General features: G+C 43.1%; 1 non-coding gene across 1 annotated transcript; it reads left to right on the top strand.

Annotated features, from left to right (window-relative positions):
* Positions 1 to 10,474: 10,474 nt before the first annotated feature.
* Positions 10,475 to 10,580, top strand: LOC122035581. The gene has a single exon (XR_006127120.1). It is a non-coding gene; the product is annotated as a small nucleolar RNA R71 (small nucleolar RNA).
* The last annotated feature ends 908 nt before the right edge of the window (positions 10,581 to 11,488 follow it).

Below are 11,488 nucleotides of genomic sequence, written 5' to 3'. Positions count from 1 at the left end.
CCAGCTCCCTGACCACTTGGGTACTTGACAGATCTATAGCACAAACCTTCCTTATATCTCAGATAGATTTACAAAATAACCTGGGAGGAGTAATTGATTGGAGGGCGCCCATAATAAATTTCCTCCAGCAAGGAATTGTACCAACCAACTTAGAAGAGGCACGTATGCTCAGGAGACAGACCCATTCTTATGTTATGATTGGAGATCAGCTGTACAAAAGGTCTTTCTCAAGACCTCTACTCAAGTGCTTGAATATGGAAGCGGCAGATCAGGCCTTGCGGGAGATACATTTGGGGTGCTGTGACAATCATGCAGGCGGAAGAACGCTGGCTCGGAAAGTACTACTGGCCGGGTATTTCTGGCCTACTCTGCAAAAGGAGACGCAGAAGTTGGTGAATACTTGTTTGTCATGCCAGAAGTATCAGAACTTGACGCACCGACCCACAGAGCTGCTGAGAACTTCTATAGTGTCTTGTCCATTTGACCAATGGGGTATGGATATTGTAGGACCTTTCCCGATGGCTATAGGGCAGAGACACTTTTTGTTGGTAGCAGTAGATTACTTCTCCAAGTGAGTAGAGGCGGAAGCTCTGGCCAGAATAACTGAAGATGCGGTGATCCAGTTCTTGTGGAAGAATATCTTTTGCAGATTTGGCTTACCTCATAAGTTAGTGTCGGACAATGGCAGACAATTTCAGGGACGCAAGATACAAAATTGGTGCAAGGGGTTCGGCATAACTCAGGCCTTTACTTCGGTGGCTCATCCTCAGAGCAATGGTCAGACAGAGGTAGTCAATCGAGAAATAGTGCGAGGGCTCAAAGTTAAGATGGATCACATGGGAGGCAATTGGGTGGATGAGCTGTCGAGCATTTTGTGGGCTTATCGTACGACACCCCGAGAAAGTACCGGTCTGACACCTTTCTATTTAGTGTATGGCAATGAAGCAGTGGTATCTCTGGAAGTCGGGATACCATCCGTCAAAAGAATGATGTATGACGAAGGGAACACAGAGCGACGACTGGCCGAACTAGATTTCATCAGCGAAATTCGCGAACAAACAGTTGCCCGGCTGGAAGCCTATAGACAGAGGATGAGATAGAATTATAATAGAAGGGTGATCCCCCGATTCTTCGGAGAAGGAGACCTAGTCTGGAAGCAGGTGAAGCCCTTAGGGGAAGTGACAAAGTTGGCGTCTCAATGGGACGGACCATACAAAGTTATCAAGAAATTGGCATCAGGGGCCTATTATTTGCAGGATGCTTAAGGAAGAAGCTAGACCGACCTTGGAGTGCTAACTACTTACGGCCCTATCGGGTCTGAGGGGTGCTGGCCCTGTCGATGTAAGCCAGGTCAGGCGAAGGGCCTGGAGACAGTAGGATAGGCAAATAAAAACTCAAAGATACGTATGTACATGTAAAAATCTCATAAGTTTTAGCAGTTGGTACAGATCATTTAAAAGGGGCAAAGATCTCATCCGGAAAGCCTTGAATGATCTTGTCTTGATCCAAGAGGTCTGCGGGAGGGATGGAGTTCAAGAAGTTCTGTGCATGAAGTTGTCGGATAACCCCAGCCGCCGTGTAGGGTACGGTTGCAGAAAAGCGTTCCCCGGCCTGGGATAAAAATTCAAGAGAGCTCAGATATGACATTCGACTCCGCAGGCAACGATCATTCTCTCCTTCTTGATAGACCTCCAGGGCAGTAGATACTCCCGTCAAAGCCGCCCGAGACTGGGATAGGTCCACCCTCAGAGCCTCAGTTCAGCTCCTTGAGTTTCCAACTGAGCTGCCTGAACCTCCAATTTATTGTTTCTCTCCTGCAGAAGGGTATTCTTGGACTGTATTTCCTGAGCCTGGTGGGCTAGTTGTTGCTGATACCCTGCCACAGATGCATCTCTCTCCTCCTTCAAAGCTTGGAGTTCATCCTTGACCTGTACCAGGGACCTTTTTTGCCGGTTGGTCTGATTGGTTAAGGCTTGGATTTCTGCTCGCAATGCATAACTAGCTTGGCCTGGGTCCTTCAGTTGCTGCTCTAATTCAGAGACTCTCTCTCGGAGTTCTTTGCTTTGATAATGGAGGTCGTGGAAAGATTGGTTCAGAACTAAGGATTCTGCATGAGTCTGGATGGAAGATATAACCTTCAGTTGAGACAAACTAATAACAAGTGTAAAGTAAGGAGTACTTACTTTAGCCCAGGACTTCGAGAACCTCTCCATCTGGACTAATGGCGGCGCGCTACCCATTTGACTCATGCTCTCTGCCCATAAACTGCCGAGACAACCTTTCATCATCAGAATGCTCGTGGGGACGTCATGTCGCCGAGCTAAAGCAGCTTCAGAAGGGATAGTGGTTTTGTAACGATAGCGGGCAGAGGAGGAAGGTCGAGAAGGGCCGGCGGCAGAACCAGGAGGAGCAGGAGGTGGCCCTGGAGTGTGCTCAGTTGGCGCTGTGTCATGAGGCTCGCTTGAGCTAGTTTCCTCAGCAGGGGTAGGGGCGGAGCGGAATGCCGCTGGTCTTCCCCTGTAAGGGTTAGGGGAGGCTGCCAGATAAATAAAACAAGAAGGAAGAGGGGAGGGGTGCTAGAGCCAGCCACGGTGGCAACGGGGAGCAATATGATAGTAAAAGGAACAGGATCGAGTGTTTGTGAAGTCAGACCTGGTCTCTGACGCCGTCTGTGAAGCAGGGGATGGTTGTAAGAGTCAGAATTATCAGAGCAAGGCTGGTCCTGTGAAAAAGCTGAAGCACCCCTGTCTGTGGCTCCCCGACTGGATGAGCCTCGACTTGCACGATGAGAGGCTGTGCGAGCACGTCTGGAGGCCCGGGAGGCTCCTCGGAAGACGCGTCTGGCCAGACGGCCGGCTTGATCATGACCCCGACCTCGGCTCGGGGCTGCAGGTGAAGGAGAAGAGTTGTGTGAGGCGGGGTTGGAAGTAGGCTGAGTTGCTGCCCCAAATGAGGTGGATCCAAGATGAGGGAGTAGCCTCCTCTCCAAGATTGCCCGACCGCGCCGCAGTATTTCCAGATCACTGAGGGGCAAAGGCAGAACCTCTGATGCGTGATACAAAACCTCAGTTGTAGGCACTAACATGAAAGGTCATTCTAACAGAGAAAATGATCGAAAGGGGGGCGGGGCTCAGCGCGAACTTACCTAAGGAGTGCGGTGTTTCAGGAGAAGGGGGGCTCAGCCTGAAATAAGAAAGTAGGTCGCCGGACAACAGTCTCGTTAAATTCAAGCGCCAATCCTCCATGCGGGTCGCAACCACAGTAAAAGGAAGGTCCATATGGAAGTCTTCCAACGCCGGAGTCGGAGGTAGCTCAGATTGCCATCGCAGAGGCCAGTCTACGTCCTCTGGAAACCGGAGAAAAAAGAACTTTTTCCTCCAGTCAGCGCTGGGAGGAGGAAGAGGAGAGAAGAAAGCAGTGTGACTACGAGCTTGGACATAAAAAAGACCGTCAGCGTGCCGAGCAAGAGCGAAGAAGTAGTGAAAGAGAGGAGCTAACCAGGAAACTTCACAAACTTCGCAGAGTATTACGAAGCCACACAAAATCTTTATGGAATTGAGAGTCAACTGACCTAGGGGGATCTTGAAATAGCGGCACACTCTAGATAAAAAAGGATGTGGGGGGTAGGCGAAGGCCAGATACAAATTGTTCAGTAAAGAAAGTACAAGAACCAGGCGGAGGATCGAAGTATAGGTTCACATCAGTAGGGATGATGAGGCGAAAGCTAACAGGGATTTCATAAGTATACCTTAGGTCATCCCAATCCAACTCAGCAAAAGTCGAAGCGCCCGGGAAGTGCTCCGCTAACAGGGAGAACCAAGAAGAAGAGGCCATTGCAAAAGAGATTACCTCCGGAGGGAGAAAGAGCAAACGAGGAGAAGAAGCCTGGATAAAAGGAAGGATCTCGGGGAGGTCTCAAGGGAAATCGGTCTGCGGCGGCGACGTCTAAGCGCTTCGTGGTAACGGCGAATCATGACAGAAGGAAGAGAGTAAGAAGATACTTATAGGTATTGCGGAGGAAGGACATTTTCGTAAGTCGACAACGGACGATTGATACAGGGGCAGAGATAGGCAGGGAACGCCTTGTGAGGATCCTCAAGAATATAACCAGGGGGCATTATAGGAAAGGCAGGGGGCTCGAGATACGAAGCGCCTCGTAAGGACAAAGGTGTACTGAAGGGCCATCAGAAAGATAGGCAGATCAGATCAGCTGGCTTCGTGGACATGCATCAGAGACAAAAGTAAAATCTAGCTCTCGTCGAGCTCAATATAAAAGCAACTATTGGAAGAAGAGCAACGTAGCAAAGCACAATTGTTACGCTCCGCAAGTGTACGGAAATGTCACAAGTAATATAAAAGATTATCGTATCCACAGGGACTGGAATAAGCACTAGAAATGTCTCAATGCGAATTAGCTAAACAACTATCCAATCGTTTCAAAAGCAAAGTAAAGGTAAACAAATCTAATATTAGAGATCAACAAACAAGAGTTTAATGTTTTGGGTTATGATAAAGGGAGATTCTAGGAGTTTCGGTTTCTTTGTAAGATTTCTTGAATGTAAATGGTTCACCAATTCTTATTCCTCAATTGCCAAACATGTAGAAAGTTGCCGGTTCCCTCTTGCAATAGACAACCAGCTAAGGACTGAGAAATGTATCTAAATAGGATTAATTAGACATGAACCTACGTTGTCCTTACACAGAAGCGCACCTATTACTATGCCTTCCTCGGATATCAACATAGAAGCCCACAACTTATTAATCTATAAAGATACAAGAAGCTAATCATAGAATCCATCCTACTCTCTTGAATATTCCTATTTCCTCTTCAAGATTATCTCTCAAACGTCCTTACACGGGCTTGCACCTGTCACGTGGATCCCTCAGATGATCGAGTGAGAGTTTATCCTTACCAAGTCCATAAGAAATCCAAACAATCAATCAAGAATGAGAATTAAGCACAAACCACCATCAATCATTCAAGATCTAATTGATACAAGCAAGATAATGTCATTGAAACAAGAAAATGGCAAATCCATAAGAGATTACATCAATCCATCATACAAATACTCTCTTAATCCTAGAATACAAGATCTACTCCATGAATCGAGGAAGAAAACCCGAAGAAATAGAGATTACAAGCATTCCTTGAATCCCCAATCCAAGAAAACAAGAAGAGGGGAAAAGAGAAAACTTATCTACGAAGAAGCCTTATCTTCGGATCCAATCCTCGCTCCGGAGTCGAAATCGTCGAGATCTCCCTTAGAATCGCCGAGAAATCCTCCCAAAAATGGGAGGAAACCACCAAATCCTGCTTTCTCCTAAAGGGGGAGAGATCCCCTTTCAATTCATGAAGAAGGGTTTAAATAGAGGAGGGAATCGGGCGCCACACGGCCCCGTGACACGGCCGTGTGAGATTCACACGGCCATGTCCAGTTCCCTCTCTGCCAAACCTGCACGGCCGTGTGACTCCACACGGCCAGAACCCTGCCTGCTTGGTCTCTGGAAGTCTCACACGGCCGTGTAGATCCACACGACCATGTAAGGCTTCTGCTCTGGTTGACTTCAAATCTTGACACGGCCGTGCGAGGTTCACATGGCCATGTCATCTTTCTCTTCTGTTGGTGCCAAACTCCACACGGCCCGGTGCTTTCTCCCTTCGTCTCCTCCAATGCATGCCCAAAGATGTAGATTCTTCACCAAATCGACTCCTGTGTACAGAAAATGCACAAAAAGCAGATCTCCGAACCAAAAGAGTAAATATGCTAAAAGGAAAGCTGGAAGTATAAAAATGCATAGATCAAGCATGCTCAAAGTATGTAAATGTGCGTAAAAACATGCATAAAAGAGTATATAATCTACGCACATCACACCCCCAGACTTAAACCTTTGCTTGTCCTCAAGCAAAATGCTGCAGTCTAAATTCATATGTCCTACAACACATTCATAAAACCCAGTGCACTTTCCTAACTCTATCAAAAAGTTTCATTAACGAGCATGATCATGGAAACAAGTAAAGTATGGTTCAAGCATAAGAATCTTGTGCGCATGTAACTCAACACCCTTCAAGTTTCAATCCATGTCCTAGTCAAGTCGTCATCAAATTTGAATTCCTAATGTTTCCAGTGAAAGACAAGTAACCAGTGATAGGCACTTACTTACCATTCACTTGGTTCATATTTCTCAACTAACCCAAGGTCTCAAAGGTGTGCTCAATCTCAAGAGAAGCTAAACAGTCATTTCCCCAGTAACCTAACTCGGTCTCAAAGGGGTGACTTGCTAGATTCCACTCATGACAACTGCTTTTTATATCCCTTATTGTTCATTTTTTTTTAATAAGTGTTTGCATTGTGCAAAACTTATTCACAAATGTACTTTTAGCACACATGTTGGGATATTTTGATTTTTCCAAATGAGCTTTAATGATTTGAGCCTCATCCAGTAACCAAAATGAAAGTTAAGAAATCACCATGGAAACCAAGTACTAAGCAAACAAGATGAATCATGACTATTTCAATGACATCAACTATTCAAGCATCAAGCACAAGTGTAGTGAAGATAAAATCCTTAAGGTTGAACCAAAACTAAAACTCATCACCATAAGATTCTTAGCTTATTAATGCTTCCCAAGATAGAAAAAGAACTACACAAAGTTTACTAGTAGCATCATGCGAACATCATGAATCGAGACAATAATCGTGCTAACATTTCACTTGAATCCAAGAAAGCATATAAGTGAAGATATGATGTTCTCAAATTTTTTTTTTTTTGCCATGATTATTTCAAAAACAAGCAAAATAAAGCAACAAGCAATGAAAATAAGAACCAACATGATTCTAGAGACGTACAAAAATCTGAAAAATCAAACCTAGAAGATCCCGTGCCATATGCAAAAGAATGCCTAGCAGGCTCCATAAAACTAGAAGGCTGCATATGTTCAGATGACGAGGGTTCATTATGTGGCTCAGTGTCTCCAGGTATAGAAGGGTTATCTTCAAAATCTAACTCAGAAATTACCCAATTAGCCCGGTTATGAATAGTAGTTCGTTCAGGAAAAGGAAGTGGTAAAGGAGAACCACTCCTCCTAGGAAACGCGAAACCATTCTCATCCCGAACGATCATTTTCATAGCAAGACATGTATCAATGTCAATCATGTCATTACCATGAATTATTTCCAACCCATCAACATCAAGATTTAAATTACAAGCTATTCGGGTAATCAAACCACCAAAAACAATTGATCCCGATGATGCCCTAGCTGATCTCAATAAAGTTTGAACAAAATGAAAACCAGAGTCAAATTCAACCTTATAAAGCATAGCCCATAAAGCATAAAGCTCTATCTTCTTAACCACCCCATCACTCTCTCCCCTACCAAAAATAGTTTTACTCATGACTCTATGTAGATACCTAAAGATGGGGTTTTGCATATGGGAGGCCTTAGCTCTTGAAGGCTCATAAGGTTGATCTAACCCAGTTATTGCATTCCAAAAATGATTCCAATTAAACCTTGGATCAAACCTACGAGGGCTACCCGTGGTTATTCCAAAACAAGAATTAAAGTCACTAAATGCCCATAGAAATTCTTGATTCATTAATCTAAAAGAGATTTTTCCAAAATAATCATCTTCATTAGTAAAATGGACATCCAATGAACTTAAAAAATTCCAAAACAAGACGAGGATATGTAGGCAAATGTGTGTACATAATATCACTCCAATCCAAAAACCCAATCATGAAATCTACATCTTCCCTAATTCCAAGCATATCAAGAACAGTTGGGTCCATATATCTAGTACACACTATCTTTCTATTGACAAGAATTGCAAATCTAGTTACTTGATCATCATTTCTGAACACAATATTGAATTCATTGTCATTACCTTCGTTGCGTGAAGTCCTTTTGCCTTTGCCCTTCACTGGTTGTTTTCCTTTGTCTCTTGATGGCTCCTTCTCTTTGTCACCACTAGATCCACCACCTCCTTTGCGAAATCTCTTCAAAATATTGGACATCTTGATGAGTTTAGATAGGGGAAGAATTATCTAGAGTTGTGGAACTCAAAGAACAAAACTTCAAAGAACAAAAGATCTTAGGTTAAGAGAACAAAAGTCCAAGTCTTAGAGAGGAGGAGAATCAGATCTAAAAGATCTTGAGAGATTAGAGAGGAGTTTTTAAGAAATTGGGAGAGAAAGATATGTTTTGGAGAGTTGGGGGTGTACACGCCAAGATCCGGCCGTGTGAGGTAGGAGGTAGACTTTAATAATTCCCTACACGGCCGTGTAGATCTACACGGCCTCCCATCTTCCTCTCGGGATTCCTCGCACGGCCGTGTAGATCCACACGGCCTCCCCTCTTCCTTCTCGGATTCTCGCGCGCGCGGTGTCCGGGACACGACCTCCATCTTTCCTCCTCTGCCGTGTCATGACACGCCTATACCTTTTCTCCTGAGATTCATCACCTGCGGCCGTGTCTGGATGACACGGCCCAAACACTTCCCTTCTCTGCAACCTTTACACACGGCCTGACTCTGTTTTGCACCTAACCTGAAAACAAAATCAAAAGAATGCATCAAACTAAAAGAAATTACAATACAAATCAAAACTAACTAAAAGAACCCTTGGGTTGCCTCCCAAGAAGCGCTTGTTTAAGGTCTTTAGCTCGACCCAACTTAATAATTCGCTCCTTTTCCTCGCCCTTGGAGGACAGATATACTTTTCGTTTCTGTTGGGAGATCTTCTCCCAACGTCTTCCACCACATTGTCTCCTTCATTTGGTGGCCTTCCATGAGGATGGAAATTCCATTCCTCAAGTTTATAAATGCTTGTCCTGCTACAAGCATTTAAAAGAGACGAGACATGGTTAGAGATATTAGATAAATCATATTCCAGCTTTTCCTTACCAATTACCAAAGAAAGCTTATGATTTTTGACATCAATTATAGCTCCAGCTGTAGCAAGGAAAGGTCTTCCTAATATGATAGGAATCCTAGGGTCCTCTTCCATGTCCAACACGACAAAATCTGTGGGAATAACATTCCCATCCACCTCTACCGGCACATCCTCTATAATACCCAAAGGGTACCTGCAGGAATGATCGGCAAGTTGAAGTGCCATAGTAGTAAGTTTAATGTTTTTGAGACCTAATTTATTACAAATTGAATAGGGAATGAGGCTAACACTCGCCCCCAAATCACAAAAAGCTTTTTCAAAAAATTCTTTTCCTATGTTGCAAGGAATATAAAAGCTCCCTGGGTCCTTCAGTTTTGGAGAAGTGTTCTTCTCAAAAATAGCACTACATTCCTCACTAAGCGCAATGGTCTCGACCTCTCCTCTTCTTCTCTTATTTGACATGAGATCCTTCAGAAATTTGGCAAATCTAGGCATTTGTAGAATAGCATCAATAAGAGGTACCTCTACACAAATTTCCTTACCTTTTCTAGAAACTTGCCAAATTCTTCATCCTTCTTGGGCATTGTAAGTCTCTGAGGAAAAGGGACAGCTTTGCTCTGATGGTTCAGTGGAAGAGTCTCTTCAACCTCAATGGTACTCTCCTCATTAGCTTGAATCTGATTCGGTATAGGAGGAGGGAGCTTTTCTTCTTTTTGTATCCCTTTTGAAGCAGTCACTTGGGAGTCTCCCAAGGTCCGTCCGCTCCTAAGCTCAATCCTATTGCAATGCTCCATAGGATTCACATCAGGTTTTCCTGGAAGTTGTCCTGGTGCTCTGGATGATGAGGAAGCTAGTTGGGCAATTTGACTATCCTGAATCTTTTGATGCTTTTCAGAATTATCCATTCTCTGAATGAGCTTTGCTATATCTTGCTTCATTTCATTCTGAGTTGAGATAATTTCTTCAAGCATCTTTTCAACATTTGACTTTGGTAAGCCTTGAGAAGATAGATGTTGAAAATTTTGTTGCCCAGCTTGAAAATTTGGTCTTGCCCCCATAGATGGTCCTTGATCTTGGTTATTTCTGTAAGAAAAATTTGGATGACTCTTCCATCCAGGGTTATAAGTATTTGAATATGGGTTGTTTTGCCTTTGATTGTAACTCATGATTGCATCACATTGTTCAAGTTGATTGATTTGTGCAGTGATAGCTCCCAATGGACATGAGTCATTTGAATGCTCTGAACTCCCACATACTTCACAAGATGTACTAATAGCATTGACCATATTAGCACTAGTCCCCATATTCTCAAATTTCTTTGTAAGAGTGTCCAATTTTGCAGACATATAGATGTCTGCGGCTGCCGCATCATTCACAAATGCTTTAATTGTTGTGTTTACAGAGGAATAGCCACCACTTCTTTCATTTGCCCATTGATGATGATTTTGTGCTACACTTTCAATGATTTCTTCGGCTTCATCTAAGCTTTTGTTCATAAGTGCCCCTCCAGCAGCTGAATCAAGGGACACTTTGGTATTATAATTGATACCATTGTAAAAAGTGTGCAACACTAACCATCTTTCCAACCCATGATGTGGGCATTGTCTGAGCATACTATTATATCTATCCCATGCTTCAAAAAGAGATTCTGAGTCAGTTTGCTTGAAGCTTGCAATTAAATTCCTCATATGAGCTGTTTTGCTTGGTGGATAGAACTTATCAAGAAATTGTTGCTCACACTGCTCCCAAGTGGTGATGCTATTAGGGGCCAAAGAATTCAACCATTGCTTTGCCCTATCTCTTAGAGAAAACCCAAATAATAATAATCTAACTGCATCTGAAGGAACTCCATTCATTTTCATGGTACCACATATTTCATAAAAGACCTCTAAGTGTTGATTAGGGTCCTCATGAGGTCCTCCACCAAATTGGTTCTGCTGCACCATAGATATTATTGCAGGTTTGATCTCAAAGTTATTAGAAGGTCTTGAAATACTAGATCGAAAACCTCTCGCATAGGGTGTTGCATAATCCTTAAGTGGTCTATTCGCCATGTTCAAATGTTCCTGTTCTTCAATTTGCCTTTGCAGAATTCTTCTTTTATGGAAAGTTCTATCAATCTCAGGGTCAAAAGGAAAGAATTCCCCTGCAAAGTTAGATCTTCGCATACACAAGAACAGGATAGCAGATGGCAATTCGACACAAAAAGAAAAATAGAAGAATCAAAAATGCAGAATTGAGTTTGTACAAAAAGAATTAACAAGAAGTAAAAGTTATACAAGAAAGTAAAAACAAAAATCTAATGATTAGTTACAACTATGCAATATGAAAGGAAAACAAATGTTATGTTTAGTCTAACTCAATTGATAATTCCTAATGTTATAGCGCAGTCCCCGGCAACGACGCCAAAAACTTGTTACGCTCCGCAAGTGTACGGAAATGTCGCAAGTAATATAAAAGATTATCGTATCCACAGGGACTGGAATAAGCACTAGAAATGTCTCAATGCGAATTAGCTAAACAACTATCCAATCGTTTCAAAAGCAAAGTAAAGGTAAACAAATCTAATATTAGAGATCAACAAACAAGAGTTTAGTG

This window comes from Zingiber officinale, chromosome 11B, assembly GCF_018446385.1.
Source record: "Zingiber officinale cultivar Zhangliang chromosome 11B, Zo_v1.1, whole genome shotgun sequence".
Lineage (NCBI taxonomy): Eukaryota > Viridiplantae > Streptophyta > Magnoliopsida > Zingiberales > Zingiberaceae > Zingiber > Zingiber officinale.
This window is presented reverse-complemented; position numbering and strand designations above follow the sequence as displayed.